This window comes from Neodiprion pinetum, chromosome 3, assembly GCF_021155775.2.
Source record: "Neodiprion pinetum isolate iyNeoPine1 chromosome 3, iyNeoPine1.2, whole genome shotgun sequence".
Taxonomy (NCBI): domain Eukaryota; kingdom Metazoa; phylum Arthropoda; class Insecta; order Hymenoptera; family Diprionidae; genus Neodiprion; species Neodiprion pinetum.
Window position 1 is genome coordinate 33,723,689 of NC_060234.1, and position 21,060 is coordinate 33,744,748.

The window sequence follows — 21,060 nt, forward strand, 5'->3', positions numbered from 1 at the left end:
ATTACCGGTAGGTGGCATCTTCGGCTCAATGTAAAGCTTACTAAGGTATATAATATTCTGTTATATTTTATTACCTTAATACTCACGTTGATTGAGGAATATAAAAACAGTTGCCCTAATGGGCTTTGGTGTGGCAACTGAAAATCGTTGTGCGCTTGCGCTCCCTAAGATGTTCCAATAGTAGAGTTGAAAACTTATTGCAGGACATCAGAGAGTTACCGATTTCGACATGATGTTGGCTGCATTCACCTTCCGAGTAACACTATCTTCGCAATGGTAAGTCCAAGCCAGTACTTAGCCTGTGTGTACTTACGGACTTGTCGGCGATAGAAGAAATCAATAATGAGAAAAAATTTCTTCCGAAATTCGTAGCAATACAGTGATTTAATTAAAGTATAGGTACCCGAGAGAAGAATTTATACATAGATCATAAATGATAATAGATCAAATGTGATAATGATGCAGAGACCGAAAAGTATACATATATATGCGGTCCATGAACGATATTAATACATATGATCCATTTACGATTAATACGTGATGAATACTACAAATTTTATAATTTTCCGAGAGACGAAATAGATTATCAACAATAATCGGCTATAATATGAAAATCGAAGAATTATTCATTTCGAAATCGGATTCTATTCGACACGCGCTTGATGTATTCCATAACATTAGTATTCATAATTATTCCAACAACTTTTCATTTGCCCTCTCGAACTTGAATTTTCGTAGGCATAGAATCGGAACGCTGTTTTAGCTAGTCGAAATTGAAGTATCTACGTTGAGTAGAGAAGCAGAATTGTTTTTCGAAACGTGTTCGTATGGAAAAACATTCAGAGTAACTGTGATACATCACGGATCAACTAATTTTAACCAAAATAAGATGGATGCTCCGTATACGAGATAGTATTTAACGCAGTGTCCTGATTTAAAGAACTAAAAAGGTGATTGTCGGCGATTTTTGTGTTTTTGACAGGGAGAGATGGAACGACGCTTCTCAACACTTCGAGTGTATTTTAACACACATTTGAAAGATACGAGCGAAATTTTTCATCATCCAACTGTCGCAGAACGGCAGCGTTATTAGCCGACCCGTTCACTGAGGAATATATCTTCAGTCAACGGCTGACCATCGAAGGGCCTGGCCGCTTGAGTCTGGAATCGGCAGGAGAGATAAAGTGTGTATTTCTTGTATGAAATGTGAAAACTAAAATCATTATACATCATATCATATCATCATACATCATACATCATACATCATACATCATACATCATCATACATAGTATTAAAGGTCGAAACCAAAGTTTGGATGTCGGATGTTCAGAAAGTGACGTCACCAATTCAAAATCAGCTAGCCGAATTCCTCAGTCTGGAAACAACCGCGCAGTAGAGCGGACGGATAAGAGTCGCGCTCCGCAAATTTCGAGTACCGGGTTCTCAACCTCCCGGATCCCGCGCTTCGGGTCCGCTACGTATTTCGAGTACCGGGTTCTCAACCTCCTAGATCTCGCGCTTCGGGTCCGCTACGCGGTGAAACTCGACTTCCAGGATAAGCGCTCCGTGGTTCCTGGTTCATGTTTACAATAAATTATTTCAATTCGTTTTTCGCGCAACCCCAAATTCGGTACCTGTCAGTCCGCTAACAAAATTTCTCGACTTCCAGGATAAGCGCTCCGTGGTTCCTGGTTCATGTTTACAATAAATTATTTCAATTCGTTTTTCGCGCAACCCCAAATTCGGTACCTGTCAGTCCGCTAACAAAATTTCTCGACTTCCAGGATAAGCGCTCCGTGGTTCCTGGTTCATGTTTACAATAAATTATTTCAATTCGTTTTTCGCGCAACCCCAAATTCGGTACCTGTCAGTCCGCTAACAAAATTTCTCGACTTCCAGGATAAGCGCTCCGTGGTTCCTGGTTCATGTTTACAATAAATTATTTCAATTCGTTTTTCGCGCAACCCCAAATTCGGTACCTGTCAGTCCGCTAACAAAATTTCTCGACTTCCAGGATAAGCGCTCCGTGGTTCCTGGTTCATGTTTACAATAAATTATTTCAATTCGTTTTTCGCGCAACCCCAAATTCGGTACCTGTCAGTCCGCTAACAAAATTTCTCGACTTCCAGGATAAGCGCTCCGTGGTTCCTGGTTCATGTTTACAATAAATTATTTCAATTCGTTTTTCGCGCAACCCCAAATTCGATACCTGTCAGTCCGCTAACAAAATTTCTCGACTTCCAGGATAAGCGCTCCGTGGTTCCTGGTTCATGTTTACAATAAATTATTTCAATTCGTTTTTCGCGCAACCCCAAATTCGGTACCTGTCAGTCCGCTAACAAAATTTCTCGACTTCCAGGATAAGCGCTCCGTGGTTCCTGGTTCATGTTTACAATAAATTATTTCAATTCGTTTTTCGCGCAACCCCAAATTCGGTACCTGTCAGTCCGCTAATAAAATTTCTCGACTTCCAGGATAAGCGCTCCGTGGTTCCTGGTTCATGTTTACAATAAATTATTTCAATTCGTTTTTCGCGCAAGCCAAAATTCAGTAGCTGTCAGTATGCTAATAAAATTTCTACAACTTTACAATCTTCTCATAATCTTTTTGGTAAAATATGTCGATAAAAAAATTATATTAAACCTTACACATTATTTTTGATTTGTTCTCATGCTGAAAATATTTATTAGTATTCGAGGTATAACTCGAGGTGGTTGGCGGTGATCGTTGGGGGTGGTTAGGGGTGGTTGCGGGTAATCTCGGTGATTCAGGAGGAGGGGGACGAGGATTTGTGCTCGGTGAGTAAAACACTTTCATAATATTTGATGGCAATTATAATTATATTTCATCTAAAATATTTCAAACTAGTCATGTTTACATTAAATTATTTCCATTCATTTTTCGCGCAAGCACATATTCAGTAGCTCGAATAAGCTTATACAATTTATTATATTATTAATTAATTAATGAATATTCTTATAATATTTAATGGCAATTGTAATTATGTTGTATTCAAAATTTTTCAAACTTGTCATGCTTACAATAAATTATTTCAATTCGTTTTTCGCGCAAGCACAAATTCAGTAGCTATGAATAAGCTGATACAATTTATTATATTATTAATTAATTAATTACTCAATTACTCAATTATATTAATCGTTACACAATATTTTCGATGTGTTCTTATACTGAAAATATTTATTACTATTCAAGGTATAACCTGAGGTGGTTGAAGGTGGTCGGAGGTGGACGAGGAGGAGGACGAGGAGGACGAGGATTTGTGCTGGGTGAGTAAAACACTTTTATAATATTTGATGGCAATTGTAATTATATTTCATCTGAAATATTACAAACTTGTCACGTTTACAATAAATTATTTCAATTCATTTTTCGTGCAAGCACATATTCAGTAGCTATGAATAATCTTATACAATTTATTATATTATTAATTGATTAATTAATATTCTTATAATATTTGATGGCAATTGTAATTATATTTCATCTGAAATATTACAAACTTGTCACGTTTACAATAAATTATTTCAATTCATTTTTCGTGCAAGCACATATTCAGTAGCTATGAATAATCTTATACAATTTATTATATTATTAATTGATTAATTAATATTCTTATAATATTTGATGGCAAATGTAATTATATTTCATCTGAAATATTACAAACTTGTCACGTTTACAATAAATTATTTCAATTCATTTTTCGTGCAAGCACATATTCAGTAGCCAAGAATAATCTTATACAATTTATTACATTATTAATTAATTGATTAATTACATTAATCCTTACACAATATTTTTGATGTGTTCCTATACTAAGAATATTCATTACTATTCCAGGTATTACCCGAGGTGGTCGGAGGTGGACGAGGAGGAGGACGAGCTGGACAAGGAGGAGGACCAGGTGGACGAGGAGGAGGACGAGGTGGACGAGGAGCAGGCGGGGTGGGTCGTGGGAGAGGACCTCTCCTCTCCTCAGAGGAGGGGAGGGGGAGGGGCGGGGAAGGGGTAGAGGCGGGCGGGGTGGGGGAAGGGAAGGGTTGGGGAGGGGAGGGGAGGGAGGCGGGAGGGAGGGGGGGGAGGAAGGGAGGGCGGGTGGTGGGAGGGAGGGAGGGAGTGTGGGAGGGCGGGCGGGAGGGAGGGAGGGAGGGCGGGCGGGCGCGGGAGGGGGGGGTGTACTGCTCTATTAACTCTAACGGGCTCGCATCGACATCCGTCCCCCACTCTCTCCCTCCCTCCCTCCCTCCCTCCCTCCCTCCCCTCCCCTTCCCTTCCCTTCCCTTCCCTTCCCTTCCCTTCCCTTCCCCCTCCCCGCCACCCTCCCCACCCCACCCCTCCCCGCCCCTTCCCTTCCCTTCCCTTCCCTTCCCTTCCCCCTCCCCGCCCGCCACTCCCCCTTCCCTGCCCCTCCCCCTCCCCTCCTCTGAGGAGAGGAGAGGTCCTCTCCCACGACCCACCCCGCCTGCTCCTCGTCCACCTGGTCCTCCTCCTCGTCCAGCTCGTCCTCCTCCTCGTCCACCTCCGAGCACCTCGGGTAATACCTGGAATAGTAATGAATATTTTTAGTATAGGAACACATCAAAAATATTGTGTCAGGATTAATGTAATTAATCAATTAATTAATAATGTAATAAATTGTATAAGATTATTCATAGCTACTGAATATGTGCTTGCACGAAAAATGAATTGAAATAATTTATTGTAAACGTGACAAGTTTGTAATATTTCAGATGAAATATAATTACAATTGCCATCAAATATTATAAAAGTGTTTTACTCACCCAGCACAAATCCTCGTCCTCCTCGTCCTCCTCCTCGTCCACCTCCGACCACCTTCAACCACCTCAGGTTATACCTTGAATAGTAATAAATATTTTCAGTATAAGAACACATCGAAAATATTGTGTAACGATTAATATAATTGAGTAATTGAGTAATTAATTAATTAATAATATAATAAATTGTATAAGCTTATTCATAGCTACTGAATTTGTGCTTGCGCGAAAAACGAATTGAAATAATTTATTGTAAGCATGACAAGTTTGAAAAATTTTGAATACAACATAATTACAATTGCCATTAAATATTATAAGAATATTCATTAATTAATTAATAATATAATAAATTGTATAAGCTTATTCGAGCTACTGAATATGTGCTTGCGCGAAAAATGAATGGAAATAATTTAATGTAAACATGACTAGTTTGAAATATTTTAGATGAAATATAATTATAATTGCCATCAAATATTATGAAAGTGTTTTACTCACCGAGCACAAATCCTCGTCCCCCTCCTCCTGAATCACCGAGATTACCCGCAACCACCCCTAACCACCCCCAACGATCACCGCCAACCACCTCGAGTTATACCTCGAATACTAATAAATATTTTCAGCATGAGAACAAATCAAAAATAATGTGTAAGGTTTAATATAATTTTTTTATCGACATATTTTACCAAAAAGATTATGAGAAGATTGTAAAGTTGTAGAAATTTTATTAGCATACTGACAGCTACTGAATTTTGGCTTGCGCGAAAAACGAATTGAAATAATTTATTGTAAACATGAACCAGGAACCACGGAGCGCTTATCCTGGAAGTCGAGAAATTTTGTTAGCGGACTGACAGGTACCGAATTTGGGGTTGCGCGAAAAACGAATTGAAATAATTTATTGTAAACATGAACCAGGAACCACGGAGCGCTTATCCTGGAAGTCGAGAAATTTTGTTAGCGGACTGACAGGTACCGAATTTGGGGTTGCGCGAAAAACGAATTGAAATAATTTATTGTAAACATGAACCAGGAACCACGGAGCGCTTATCCTGGAAGTCGAGAAATTTTGTTAGCGGACTGACAGGTACCGAATTTGGGGTTGCGCGAAAAACGAATTGAAATAATTTATTGTAAACATGAACCAGGAACCACGGAGCGCTTATCCTGGAAGTCGAGAAATTTTGTTAGCGGACTGACAGGTACCGAATTTGGGGTTGCGCGAAAAACGAATTGAAATAATTTATTGTAAACATGAACCAGGAACCACGGAGCGCTTATCCTGGAAGTCGAGAAATTTTGTTAGCGGACTGACAGGTACCGAATTTGGGGTTGCGCGAAAAACGAATTGAAATAATTTATTGTAAACATGAACCAGGAACCACGGAGCGCTTATCCTGGAAGTCGAGAAATTTTGTTAGCGGACTGACAGGTACCGAATTTGGGGTTGCGCGAAAAACGAATTGAAATAATTTATTGTAAACATGAACCAGGAACCACGGAGAGCTTATCCTGGAAGTCGAGAAATTTTGTTAGCGGACTGACAGGTACCGAATTTGGGGTTGCGCGAAAAACGAATTGAAATAATTTATTGTAAACATGAACCAGGAACCACGGAGCGCTTATCCTGGAAGTCGAGAAATTTTGTTAGCGGACTGACAGGTACCGAATTTGGGGTTGCGCGAAAAACGAATTGAAATAATTTATTGTAAACATGAACCAGGAACCACGGAGCGCTTATCCTGGAAGTCGAGAAATTTTGTTAGCGGACTGACAGGTACCGAATTTGGGGTTGCGCGAAAAACGAATTGAAATAATTTATTGTAAACATGAACCAGGAACCACGGAGCGCTTATCCTGGAAGTCGAGAAATTTTGTTAGCGGACTGACAGGTACCGAATTTGGGGTTGCGCGAAAAACGAATTGAAATAATTTATTGTAAACATGAACCAGGAACCACGGAGCGCTTATCCTGGAAGTCGAGAAATTTTGTTAGCGGACTGACAGGTACCGAATTTGGGGTTGCGCGAAAAACGAATTGAAATAATTTATTGTAAACATGAACCAGGAACCACGGAGCGCTTATCCTGGAAGTCGAGAAATTTTGTTAGCGGACTGACAGGTACCGAATTTGGGGTTGCGCGAAAAACGAATTGAAATAATTTATTGTAAACATGAACCAGGAACCACGGAGCGCTTATCCTGGAAGTCGAGTTTCACCGCGTAGCGGACCCGAAGCGCGGGATCCGGGAGGTTGAGAACCCGGTACTCGAAATACGTAGCGGACCCGAAGCGCGGGATCCGGGAGGTTGAGAACCCGGTACTCGAAATTTGCGGAGCGCGACTCTCATGCGTCCGCTCTACTGCGCGGTTGTTTCCAGACTGAGGAATTCGGCTAGCTGATTTTGAATTGGTGACGTCACTTTCTGAACATCCGACATCCAAACTTTGGTTTCGACCTTTAATACTATGTATGATGATGTATGATGTATGATGTATGATGTATGATGTATGATGATATGATATGATGTATAATGATTTTAGTTTTCACATTTCATACAAGAAATACACACTTTATCTCTCCTGCCGATTCCAGACTCAAGCGGCCAGGCCCTTCGATGGTCAGCCGTTGACTGAAGATATATTCCTCAGTGAACGGGTCGGCTAATAACGCTGCCGTTCTGCGACAGTTGGATGATGAAAAATTTCGCTCGTATCTTTCAAATGTGTGTTAAAATACACTCGAAGTGTTGAGAAGCGTCGTTCTTTCTCTCCCTATCACCTTTCTAGGTCTTTAAATCACTACGCAGTGTTAAATACTGTCTCATATACGAAGCATCCATTTCATCTCGTTCAGAATTAGCGCATCCGTTATGTATTGCAGTTACACTGAATTTTTTTCCATCCGAATACTTTTCGAAAAACAATTCCGCTCCTCCACCCAACGCAGATGCTTCACTTGCGACCAGCTAAAACAGCGTTTCGATTCTATGCCTATGAAAATTCAAGATCGAGAGAGCAAATGAAAAGTTGTTGGAATAATTATGAATACTGATGTTATGGAATACATCGAGCGCGCGTCCGATAGAATCCCATTTCGAAATGAATAATTCTTCTCTTTTCATATCATAGCTAATCTAGTAATATAGGTAAACAGGATGGTTGGAGGTGTTCGGAAATGGTAGGAGGTGGTCGGCGCTGGCAGAAGGTGATAGGGGGTGGTCGAAAGTAGCCATTGATGGTCGGAGGTGGCAGGGGGAGGTAGGAGGCGTTCGAAAATGGTAGGACATTTCAAAAGTTGAAGTCGACGATGATCCGGTGCATCAATTTAATCGTTACAGATTTTCTTTTCCCATGAGCCATACAGTATTCAACAACGATAATGCAGTCCTAAAAATTCATCATTCATCTCTGTCTGGAAAGCTAATTCGCAAGGCGTGGTATTCTATTCTATTTGCATTATTAGAAAAATACCCGTACTCTACATACACTGTTTCTAATCTTTTGCTACATTTGGTTTAATCCCCATGCTTCCACAGCACGAATAGTCGGAAATGTTTTTGATTATCCATAATAAAATAAAAGAAGTAACAAAGCTTAAATTTATTGTCAAAGCTCTAATGAATACATCAAACTGCGGTCGAATCAATTCATTTATTATTTGCACATGACCTCTGTATATTTGATAAATTATTCCTAAATACATTGAAACATATGTATTTATAATGAAATATCATGCAATGGGCTGTGTAAACTATAAACTATAATTTCTATCGAATAGCTGCTTTTATGTCAACAGGGCTTTGAGGCTCAGTTCCGTTCGTCCTCCTCCTCGTCCACCTCCGACCACCTCCAACAATCGCCAACCACCTCGAACAACCACCGATAACCACCTCGGGTTGTACCTGGAATAGCAATAAATATTTTCAGTATAAGAACACATCAAAAACATTACGTAAGGATTCATATAATCACAGGTTTTGTTTTTCGGCTGCAACTTTCGATGCGTTGATCGCAGCGTATTGGAACTGCGCCCATTCGATTTCTCTCGCAAAATTACGTCGGAATAGTGCATGAAAGAATCTATTCCGGCACTTTTCAAAATCGCGGAAATTTTCGCCAAAAATACAGAGGGGTCAGCCTTACCATTGGATGAAAACTATAGGTACAGTTGCCCTCGTTGGCTTAGATGTGACAACCGAAAATTGCTCCATGAGATATTCCAACGGTAGAGATGAGAACTTATCGCAGAACATCAGAGAGTTTCCGATTTTGACATGATGCTGGCTGCATTCACCTTCTGAGTAACACAGTCATCGCAATGGTAATTCCAAGCCAGTACTTGGCCTGAGTGTACTTACCGACTTGTCGGCGATACAATAAACTAATGATGAGAATAAATATCTTTCAAAAGTCGTAGCAAAACAGTGATTTAATTAAAGTATAGGTACCTGAGAGAAGAATGTATACATAGATCATGAACACAAATAGACCAGATTTAATAATGATGCAGAGACCAAAAAGTATAAATGTATATGCGGTCCATGTACGACATTGATATATATGATTCATTTATGATTAATACGTGATGCAAACTATAAATTTTATAATTTTCCAGGAAACATACTAGATTATCTACTATAATCGGCTATAATATGACAATAAAAGAATTGTTTGTTTCCATATAGGTTTCAGTTCGACACGCCGTCTATACATCCGATAACATTAATATTCAGAAATAGGAGTAGGAGTTGGATTAGAAGTAGGATCAGGAGTAGGTTCAAGAGTGAGAGTAGGAATAGGAGTAGGATCAGGAGTTGGAGTAAGATCGTAGTAGAAGTAGGAGTAAGATTGACGTAGAAGTAGGAGCATTGGAGGAGGGTAGGGGCGGGAAGGGAAGGGTAGGGTAGGGTAGGGTAAGCCACACCACTTCACACCCCGCCTCCCCAATACCCCACCACCTCAACACCCTAACACCCCACCATCCCAACACCCCACTACCCCATCATCCCAGACCGCCTCACCACCGCCAACCACCTCCAACGACCATCGCGAACCACCTTGGATTATTCCCCGAATACTGATAAACATATTCAGTAAAAATATAGAATACATCAAAAACATTGTGTAAGGATTATTATAACTTTTCTGTTGACAGATTTGACCAAGAAGACTTCGAGAAAATTATAAAAAATTTTATTAACGCATTTATAGCTACCGAATTTGGGCTTGCGCGGTGAATGAATTGAAATAATTTATTGTAAACATGACAAGTTCAAAAAATTTAAAATAAAATATAATTACAATTGCCATTAAATATTATAAAAATGTTTTACTCACCGTGCACAAATCCTCGTTCTCCTCGTCATCCTCGTCCACCTCGATCACCTGCAACCACCCCTAACCACCTCCGACCACCACCAACCATCTCCAATGACCACCGCTAACCACCTCGGGTGATACCTTGAATACCAATAAATATTTTCAGTGTTAGAACACATCAAAAATATTGTGTAAGGATTAAGATAATTTTTTTATTGACACATTTTACCAAGAAGATTATGAGAAAATTATAGAAATTTTATTAGCGTATTGAAAACTACTGAATTTGAACTTGCGCCAAAAATGAATTGAAATAATTTATTGTAACCATGACAAGTTTAACCAGAACTACGGAAAATTAGTTCTGAAGGTCAAAAGTCACCAGGTCAAGGACCTGGACAGCCAGAACTACGGAGCGCTTGTCCTGGTAGTCAACAGGGTGGCCACCCGTCTGAAACACCGGGAAAACCGGGAAATGTCAGGGAATTTTGTACGTCAGGGAAAAGTCAGGGAAATGTCAGGGAATTTTTTGGTTGGTCAGGGACTCTTCATAGAACTCACGGATTTCAAAAGCCTTGTCCATAAAATTGAGATACTATCACCGCATCGTGCTGTATTAAATATCAATTTAAAAATTTGGATAAATTGTGGTGTATTCTTAACACTTAAAAGAAAAATGTCCCGTTGGAAAAAAAATTTTAAGTTTATTCTTCAAAAAGTTACACATTCGTTAATTAGTCATAATTCTTCGAACCTCGATTTTCATTGCAAACCGCATAAATGTTCAAATAATGACTCTAAAAATATTTCGCTTCTTGGAGCCCCTTCTTAAATATATACTTAACAAGACCACGGAAATGGAAATTTTCATTTTTTGTCAACTTTCAAAAACCATAATGAACGGAATAAACAACTCTTAAAAACTTTTATAACTTTAATATATTTGGCCATACTTTACCTAGATTACTATAGTTTTTAGTGATTTCTGCACAAATTGTGCATCAAAATGTTAGGGAAAAATAATGATTTTAGTCAGGGAAAACCGGGAAATGTCAGGGAATTCCGTGATCGGAATTGAGTGGCCACCCTGGTCAAATTTCACCAGGTAGCGGACCTGGAGCGCAGAAACTACTGAGCGCTCCTCCTGGAACTCGAGTTGCACCAGGAATCGCAGGGTATGGGAGATAGAGAACCCGGTACTCGAAATTTGCGGACCGCGATTCTCACCCGTCCGCTCTACTGCGCGGTTGTTTCCAGACTGAGGAATTCGGCTAGCTCATTTTCGTCTACTAGTACTATCGATCGATGACGTCAAGAGAAAAAAAATTTTTGGTGACGTCACTTTCTGAACATCCGCACATCCAACCTTTGGTTTCGAACTTTATTACTACGTATGATGTATGATGTATGATGATACGATATGATGTATAATGATTTTAGTTTTCACATTTCAAACAAGAAATACGCACTTCATCTTTCCTGCCGATTTCAGACTCAAGCGACTAGGCCCTCCAATGGTCAGCCTTTGACTAAGGACATATTCTTCAGTTAACGGGTCAGCTAATAACACTGCCGTTCTGTGACGGTTGGATGATAAAAATATTTGCTCGTACTTTTCATATGTATGTTAAAATACACTCGAAGTTCTAAGAAGCTTCGTTCCATCTCTCCCTGTCAAAAACACAAAAATCGCCGACAATTACCTTTTTAGTTCTTTAAATCAGGACACTGCGTTAAATACTATCTCGTATACGGAGCATCCATCTTATTAGTTGATCCGTGATGTATCACAGTTACTCTGAATTTTTTTCCGTACGAACACTTCTCGAAAAACAATTCTGCTTCTCTGTCATTTCAGTTTCTACATTTTCGACAAGAAATACGCACTTCATCTTTCCTGCCGATTCCAGACTCAAGCGACTTCAGGGACAAGCACTCAGTGATTCCTGTGCTCCAGGTCCGCTACCTGGTGAAACTCCACTTCCAAGGAGGAGGAGGAGAAGGACGAGGTAGACTAGGAGGACGGAGATAGTCGAAGGTGATTGAAAGTAGTCGGAGGTGGTAGGAGGTGGTTCAGAGATGCTAGAAGGTGGTAGGGGGTGGTATAAGGCGGCAGGGGGCAGTGGGGGGTGGTAGAAGATGGCTAGAGGTGGTCGGTGGTGGTAGGAGGTGGACGGAGATGGTAGGAGGCTTTTGGAGGTGGTTGGTGGTGATCGGAGATGATCGAGGTCGACGAGGTCGAAGAGGACGACGCGGGGAGGAAGGAGGAGACGAAAGTGGCGGAGAGGGAAGAGGTGGACTCGAAGGACGAAGGTGCTCGGAGGTGGCCGGAGGTGGTTGACAGTGGCTGAAGGTGCTCGGAGGTAGTTGGGGCTGGTTGGCGGCGGATACGGTGGTCTTTGGAGGCGATTGGCGGTGGACGCGGTTACGCGTCTTCTCACGGGCTGATCGAGTTGACCGACATTTCTATGTCGCAGTCGACAAGTAGTCTTACGGACTCACTTTGTACCGACTCAATCTCAAGCTTCCATACCGACACTACTTTGGCTGCTTTGAATGTCGGTGCGAGCACGTTAGGTAGAGTCGATAGAGCAGAACCCTTTTACGCTCCCAAGCCCACCCTGGGCCCACGTGCCCGCTGAAAACTAGTTACAAAAATTTACCCATGGATATCCGTCTTTATATTCTTCGGTCAACGGTACTCACAATTAGCCTCTCATCTACCCCGATTGAATTAATTATTTCAGGAATCGATTGGGAATCGAGTGTAGGTGATTGAGAGCGTAATCCCGAAGTTTGATAATCAATAAATTATTCATAAAAATTAGAGCAAATTCGTCTAGGGAATTCAATTGACGATTACCCCTCATTCACCATATTTCTCGTCAAATCCCATGTTATATAATGTAATCGTATGTTCGTTGTTGGCGGGTATTTATTATCGTACCCTCGATCTTCAATAATTAACCGTGTACTTGTAGAAATTAAAGAAGGTTGGTTCATGAATATGAAATTTTTTCGATTTTATATAATTGTCCCAAATCCCAGGAATTTCGCCGAGAACTTTCTATTTTTCTATTTTGGTGATATAATATGTTCGTTCTTTTCATACACAATCGCAAGGAGCACAATCGTTTGTAGCTCGTTCGGAGTTCTTTAATAGAGGTTCCCTGACGATTAATAGTCGATTGTTTATTCACGATTATTAGAAACCAATTCATCTAGGGAATTGAATTATGTTTCCATTTTTTCAAGTGCGATCGTTTTGTAGTTGGTTTTCGCCTGGCATTTGTTGTAAAATCAGAGTCGGGTTATTAATTCTTTCACGTAATATTGTCGAGTCTCTAATTCCTATGACTTCCCCGAATCGACTTGGAATCGTTTCCACTCTTCAAAAAAAGTCGAGGCATAATGTCCCGGTATCCGAAATCTTCGTCCCTACCCGTAGTATTCCCTGTAGCGTTTGCTGAAGTTATATGAAGACGCACAGCCCTGGGTTATTTTTCGTGACAGATCGGTGGGTCTGGGCGAGTTTGAACAGATTTGGGGTTTTAGTCATCGAGGAATTCACAATTTGTGCCGAAAATTTATAATTTTGTGAAATAAAAGTGTCAATAATTGGGTCCAAGGGTGTCAATAACTTCTACACTTACCTTAACCTGATGGTTGACAATTAATGGAAAACCAATTTTCTGCGTATTTTCTTTGTATTCATTCAGCTGCTGTTCTTTTGCTGTTTTTCGCATTCTTGGATGACTGATTCTTGGATGCTCTATAAGGACGTGATTTTGCGACAGGAATTGATTGCGCGCAGTCCGAATACACTACGAGCAACGGATCAAGAGTAACGACCAGAAAAAAAAATTTGCACCAACTTTCCAAAGGAATGTGGAAGATGAACCTCAAACTCATAGATTCATAGTTTCAATTTCAGTTTATTTAAGATTCCTTAATCGTAAAACAAGTGTTCTGGTGTCAGTTTATAGTACTTCAATAAGTTGCCAAATAGTATTCAAAGGGAAAAAAGTAAAAATGCAGGAAAATAATTAGATATGACATGAAAAATCTAACTAATGTATGACAGAAGAGAAGTGCAACATACATAATCTTAGGCAAATTATAAAAAATATAATACTATATTGATATCATTATACTTTGTGAGTACCTAAATATCAATTAAATAAATTCATTCCTTCGTATTTTCTGCGTAATTCCTTTGCCGTTGGTCGCACGCCCTTTTTGGTGCATTTTCTGTGCTGCTGGGGGTCCAATTATTCAAAAATGGGTCATACAAATCGAATCTAAGACAAAAAATTTTTAGCCCAAAAAAACAGTAAGGCTAACCCCTTTGCATTTTAGGCGAAAATTTTCGCGATTTTGAATGTTGTTAAAATCAATTCTTTGATGCACTATTCCGACACTCTCCTGTGTGCTACAATTCGAAGTATAGCAATTACAATAATTTTTCACTCAATCTTGTCATCGTACATTTAATTATCGTTGCATGAAAAATGTTGCCGTTCTTAAACGGGTAGTTGAGTGCTCAGGTTTTCCTTAATATGCATACCAATAATATTATGCAGACATAGATCTTATTGTTAGTAGTTTTCGAAAATTTATAGGAAATACTGCAATCATAGACGTACGGAGAAGAGTAAACGTTGAAAAATGCATTTACAGTGTCAAACTTTCTTGGTGCTGCTCCGTCTAATAGTTGTTCTAAAACATTTAGATTACACGTACAGTATTAACATTCTTCAAAGTGTATTTTCAATTTTCCGTAATGTCGTAATTGGAAGTTAACTAACCCGTGATATGCAGTCCGTTAATTCGATTAAATAATAGATTATTGAGTAATTATTAAGTCCCATTAGTAGATTAAACGGTCAATCATTATCCACATCTTGATTATTATTTATGATTAAGTAAGATTATTAAGACTCGTTATCTATCGGTATAAAGTACAGTGCATGAAAATGCTGGAGAACAGCATTCATTAAACGAAACATTATTGTTCAAAGTTCTGCTCCAGTAAGAAAATTGGTTCAACAACACACACAAATCAGATTTGTCAGCTTATTTCAAATTAGGCTAATTAGAATAATTATCCAGTGAAAATTGAACGACGTTTAATTACGCCTTCATTCGAATAACGATAAGCTAATTATGAACTTTGGCGTCAGTCTCTAATCGGCAATGAATTGTGATGATACGCAGTGGTAGCTGACGGCAGCGCAGAAACAGTCTCTTGTTTTAGTCGTTTTTCAATAAAATATTAAAAGATTTAGACTTTTATAACCGAGATGTAGACGTTATAGGTAAGTATGTGTAAGTTTAATGTGTTAAAAAAGTATCGATTGACTTGATCTATGGAAGTTGAGTATCTGGTAAAAGATACATTGAAAGGACTTTTTTCCCGCATGCATGAAGCTATAACGGTCAAAAGTCGAGTAGATAACACGGCACACAATTTCTCAGCAAATATTAGACGCCGGTATTATTATATGGCTACGAGATTCATGACAGGGTCATTGTTCTGCTGCCCGAGTGGCAAATCAGATAAGAATTAGTAAGTACACTGTGCCCAACTCATTGCAGGAGGAGTAAACCATTGTTATAAAAGTCGTTGTTCTTACTCACGATCCCTCGTTTAGCTTGTTAGAAATTCATAGATATTCGGTGGTTACCACCCGCAATCCGTTGTTCGAAAGTCACCTACCATCATTTAAATATCTTCCCAGTTTTCAACCGGATTTCCCTAAACGTGTCAGCGGTTATGTTGCTTAGGCTTTCATCCCACTTCTATAGGGAAACCTTGCACACTGACTAGTTAAGTATAAGGGTTGGGCTAGGTTCGGCTAAGTGGCGGTGCGGTGGGCGCGGCGTCGGGAGTTTGAGTTATGAATATCGCTGAATATGGGCTCGTTTCCGGTCTCACCGGAACTTGGCGTTAGCAGTAGTTGCCGATGTAGCAGGTACTTCGTGTATAGGTATATGTATACTGACTGCCAGGGCTTACCAGGAGTCATTTCACGCGTCGCAGCTCACGGAAGCAAACGTTTATTTGAGATTTCATCCATAAATCTACCCTCTACATATAATACATAATGTGTTTACGGGGGGTTAAGCATTTGACTAATAATTGCCCCACTTGCCCGCTCTTTTGTAATTAATAAACGACCGTGTTCGCGTCGCTTTGGCCGTGAGAAACTAGGTGTACATAATTTTACGAAAGGTGATTATCAATCTTCTAACAATTCCCTGCAAACAACCTTTCCTCATTTTCCTGACATGCTTGTTATGCCTTTCGCGCCGATCTGGAAACACCTATGATTGTAAACTTTCCGTATATGTTACGCTCGATTAATCTAATAAGAAATTACCGTAACGTTGTCTAGCTTGTCATTCTTGTAAAGCGGCTTCCTCCGACATTGACTGAAGTTTGTTCAAAAATAATCTGTCGCACCGTTCACAAATCATCGACATTTTTTAAATCCAACAAAAATCCCAGTTTTGATTACGATTTCAATGCAGGACTCTGTAAGACCCGGAAATCTCATTCAATTAAATTCGTATTGTCCTTTTCACGAGCGGCTTGAACCACCTCCGGCTAGATTGATGGGTTGCCCTAATGGCGATACCATTAATGATTGGAGAGGTGTGATTGCCGGAGCCTTTCGTCGACGGTATAGTGCGACGGCCTTCAAAATACGTGTTCAGGTTAGAGCTGATGGTAACACTTTTGCCATCTGTCGCCCGTGTCCGACACATGTTACGTTTTCTATCGAAAACAATCGTAACCTCAGCCAGGTACTTTCGTTTAGGTTCACTCTGAGGCGCTCTCCGTATGTCGGGTAGTCACCTGTTAAATCGAACCGAATCAAAATAATATCACGGTGGGTGCAAGAAAACCAGGAGGAACATCGATGGGCGAGTGGGGGAGAATAAGCTAGGCCATCGCGCCAAAGCCTCCTTAAATGCAGCGAACGTTTGCGTACCTACTCACAGCTCTAAATCTAACCGAGTTCAGAGATAAGAGGCCGTGTTTGTGCCTTAGATAAGATTTTAACCTATGTCAATTGTCAATCTTTCCTATACGCCTGTCGGCTATTGTAAATATTCATTATTAGTAACGGTTTTATATGTATTTGTATGACAGAAGTTTCGATAATATCGACGCGTCCTATGGAAACAAAGGTATTTCTTCTAAATTTTGACTAAAACGGGCATATCTTGAAAGACACTACAGCAAGTGCAAACAAAGCTTTATACGCATCTTTTAGAGCCGATTGAGATACGTCCGTTCTACGTTTCTCGGCGAAATAAGACCGTTCTAAACGCCTCGTCGAAATACGTCGGTTTCCATACCAACTTTGCTGAACGTTTTCCTAGACTGGTTACGAATCTTAAACCTTGACGGGATTCTCTCACCGCGCCGGCATCGAGCATTCCACATTAGTGGTCCCTCAGTGCCCACATCCGACCCTTGAATGATCATGTACCGTTCAATGAAGCCTGCAAGTAGTCGCCGTGATCGGTGTCCTTTGGAATGGGGGCCATTCTCTGTAGCTGACGAGGTCACAAGAGGGATGCTCACGAATCCTTCGGATTGCTATTCGTACGCTGATCCTGGCATTCTAGCAATACTTTCACCTGAATCCGATTTTATAGTTTAGCTCCATGCTGCTTTTGGGTAGAGAAAACGATGATCGCCTACTCCGACGAAACGTCTGGCAATCGACCAGGGTCGTCACTGTTCCAGGAGATACGAAATTCCATCGGTGCAGAGAAACGATTTTTCCTTAGTAAAGAAGGCGGACCGCGAGAGCCGGAGGGCGCAAGAGAGCCGCTCGCTCTCTCGTGAGAGGCAAGTGTCTCACGGGGCCCGGATCGGGCCCCACGAAGGAGAAACGAGACGCGCAATCTGAGGAGAGGGGGGAATCACCTGCGGTGCACCTGCTGCGCAGGGGGCTCACCTCGGGCCGCGTATTAAAACTATCGCCCTGCATCCTCCGTCGACACGAAATGATGATCAGGCCTCCCGCCTTCCGCCCGAGCGCATTGCCAACGTACTTCCAGTCCGCGTCTAGCCCTTCGCTTTGATCCGGGGCCGAGGAGGTGAGCGGGGCGCCAAGAAAGACGGTTACGGAGGTTTCCGCCGAAGGAGGCGACGTTGGGTGACTCGCCGCCCCGCGTGGGACCCACCAAGGGTCAGGTGGACGCGGAGGACTTCGCCGCGGCGGACGACGGGCCTCGAGCCCCGAACCTCGCGCACCTGCTACACACCTGTTGCTCCAAACCCGTACGCAAAGAACGCCAAGAGCTTCTTCGAGGAGACTCTCCTCCTGTATCTGTCCCTGATCTAATGGTTCCCGGCTATTATCGCGACGCGACCGTTTCGTACCTCCATAGCTCCACCCGGCTGTCGGTTCCTCCGGAAGCCGAACCGAAATTCTGTCAAAGATACGAGTCGTTCGAAATCACCCTGGATTGGTGATTATAGTGATTGTATTGGAGAATCAGTTGCATTGCTCGTCGTGTTGTTCGGTATTTGGTACCGCGTTGCTGTACTCGTCCGGGATGACCTGATCGTTGGAAAAACGTAATTATACTCGCTTGCGGCTGAAATAACTAGATCTTTTTCATAAACACTGTCTAATGTCTCGCTACCGACTGGTATTTTTCTTCAGCCGATATGCAGCCACGATGATATACAAGGTTTGCGTTATCATAACTATCCAGCATATACTTCAGGTGCGGTTATAGGTTATCCTTATCAGCGATCACACGAGACTTTGCAAGAATTTTCTCCGAATCTGTTCAGCAATATTTTCAATGAATAAAACAAATATCCACAGCCTGCAATCAATATCTCTGTTTATTGTTTACGGTGTATAATTACGACTTGGACTCTGTTCGCATGCTCATTGGCGTTACCAAATGAAGAACGAAAACAATAGCAAATTTCACACCGTATGGAATAACCCCGTCGACAGGGGGACCTACGCAAGACTTATAAAGCAACAATGGAAGCATAATTGCAGTCTGTGAGCAACCGTTGAAAAAACGTTCGACGTCGCGTCAGGTGCCAGGTGCCATTTGCTCACCACGAAGGATACAAGTGTATCGAGGCAAGTGTATCGAACAAGTGCCGGTATTTAAGTGGATGCACTTAACGACGCTCCGGCGTCCCTTGCCCTCGGCACCCCATCGCACCCTCTCGATTCTGACATTTCTGACCCGGCCACATATCTCCCGCACTTGACGTGCAGCGTCGTGTACATTGAATTCGAGGGAACGCTACACTTTCTACAAATTTCCGTTGCTCAACGTCTTCGGATGGCCAATCCCCCACTTTCGTTCGTGTCCTCGAAGGTGCACCTTACCGTCCAAGGGCCAGCCTACCGGTCGCCGGCCGGTCGCTCGGTCGTTCGGCAGGTTGCTTAGGCCGCGGTAGCAGCTGTATCGAGCATACAGGTGAAACGCATCACCCCAAGCTATCGCATCCTCTCTCTTTTCAACTCTCGCGTGAACGCCCGATGCTCCCTCTCAGTTTTTTCTCTTCTCCTTTTTCTGATCCCTGCCGCCATAAACAATTCTTTGACAGTAGACACACGACGGATTCGAACCCATCCCATGTTGCACTTCCGAGGTGTGGTCGCTCGCGCTACGCACCTATAATTGCCAATTAGCCATCAACGAGATGCAGTTTTGAGAGTAATCACTGTTCCTCGTTTCGCTGGGTTACTTAGGCATTTTTTCCGATCCTGCTAATCAAAATTTCCATCACAACTGCAGAGTCAATCTTGTACACCTTTCGACTCGGTGGAGAAGATTTCAAATTGGAAATGATACAACTGCGAAAGGGATGTAATATTCTTATTCATCCAAAAATCATAACCTATCATAGGGCCGGTGAAGAATTTATATAGTATACCACAATCGGCAAATATTATTTTTACCCTGATCATGTATACGTTTACGGAGCCAAAATATAAAAGAACAGACGGCAGGACGTTCGGAGGATAAAAATTGACAAATCTGAGACAGTGGTTTTGTTTTCCCCAAGCGCATCACGGCGTGGGGCTCCCAGGGGACCGGGTCCAAGATCTTGGCTGTCTAGGTAATAAATCTACGGGGTCGACGAGAGGATTTTAAGGTTCCTGTCTTCGAGGAGGCTCGCGCCCTGAGAAGAAGAAGCTGCTGCGCAAGCGCGGGCGTTGTGGGAACCCAAAGCAACCCTTTGAGACGCCGACGACTAGCATCTCTTTCCTTTGGCTGGGGGTGAAATGAAATTGATACCCAGGAGATCGGTTTCACGGACTATATTTGAATTTCATTAACGCAGCATCACCGCGTTCCAGTGAATTCGAATAACTCAGGGATAATTTCGAACGTGTCCCTAACTGCTGCCGTGTTTGAAACGCCGAGGAATCAGAGCCGAGGGACCGAATAGCCAACGGTCCATGAATTTCAATTCAGAGAGTTCAGGGCTGACGTGTAACGACCGCAATTCAGGTAATCAACATAATTAGTGCAACTGTAACCTTATACCCACGTTTCCAGTGTAATTTGATCCACTTTGGGTCTCCACGGTGATTCGAGTGATAGTGAATCAGCTTTGTCGTAACCACATCTTTCCTAGTTTTACTTAAGGGTCGTGTCCCGCCGTAATTATCCTGTACATACCTACTCCGCTGGAGTTCACCTCTGGCGATATCACGTCTGCTGGATACTAACGAGGCACGACTAGAAATAAATATCGTAGGACTTGAAGTGTGACAACGACTAATCGAAAGAGCGGACTCACCTCGGTCCTCAAGTGTGGCATCGCCACCTCATTCGCCGTGCACGCTCCAAGGCCAGTATATTAATCTGTATTCGAAGGAACCTCGGGAGGTGTGTATGAGATTGTTGACGAAGAGTATAAAAGTACGGGAGAGAGGATTC

The 21,060-nt window shown here is 41.7% G+C and overlaps 3 long non-coding RNA genes across 3 annotated transcripts; 1 reads left to right on the forward strand and 2 right to left on the reverse strand.

The window, feature by feature from the left end:
* Nucleotides 1-68: 68 nt before the first annotated feature.
* Nucleotides 69-3,284, forward strand: LOC138190672 (uncharacterized). The gene is made up of 4 exons (XR_011176702.1): nt 69-276; nt 983-1,184; nt 2,692-2,799; nt 3,215-3,284. It is a non-coding gene; the product is annotated as an uncharacterized lncRNA (long non-coding RNA).
* A 1,514-nt stretch (nt 3,285-4,798) lies between these two features.
* LOC138190673 (uncharacterized) lies at nt 4,799-7,669 on the reverse strand. Its single transcript, XR_011176703.1, has 3 exons — nt 7,362-7,669; nt 5,287-5,394; nt 4,799-4,871 (listed from the first exon to the last, which is right to left on the reverse strand). It is a non-coding gene; the product is annotated as an uncharacterized lncRNA (long non-coding RNA).
* Nucleotides 7,670-8,197: 528 nt separating this feature from the next.
* On the reverse strand, nt 8,198-11,758 carry LOC138190671 (uncharacterized). The gene is made up of 4 exons (XR_011176701.1): nt 11,580-11,758; nt 10,129-10,251; nt 8,935-9,088; nt 8,198-8,693 (listed from the first exon to the last, which is right to left on the reverse strand). It is a non-coding gene; the product is annotated as an uncharacterized lncRNA (long non-coding RNA).
* Nucleotides 11,759-21,060: the final 9,302 nt, after the last annotated feature.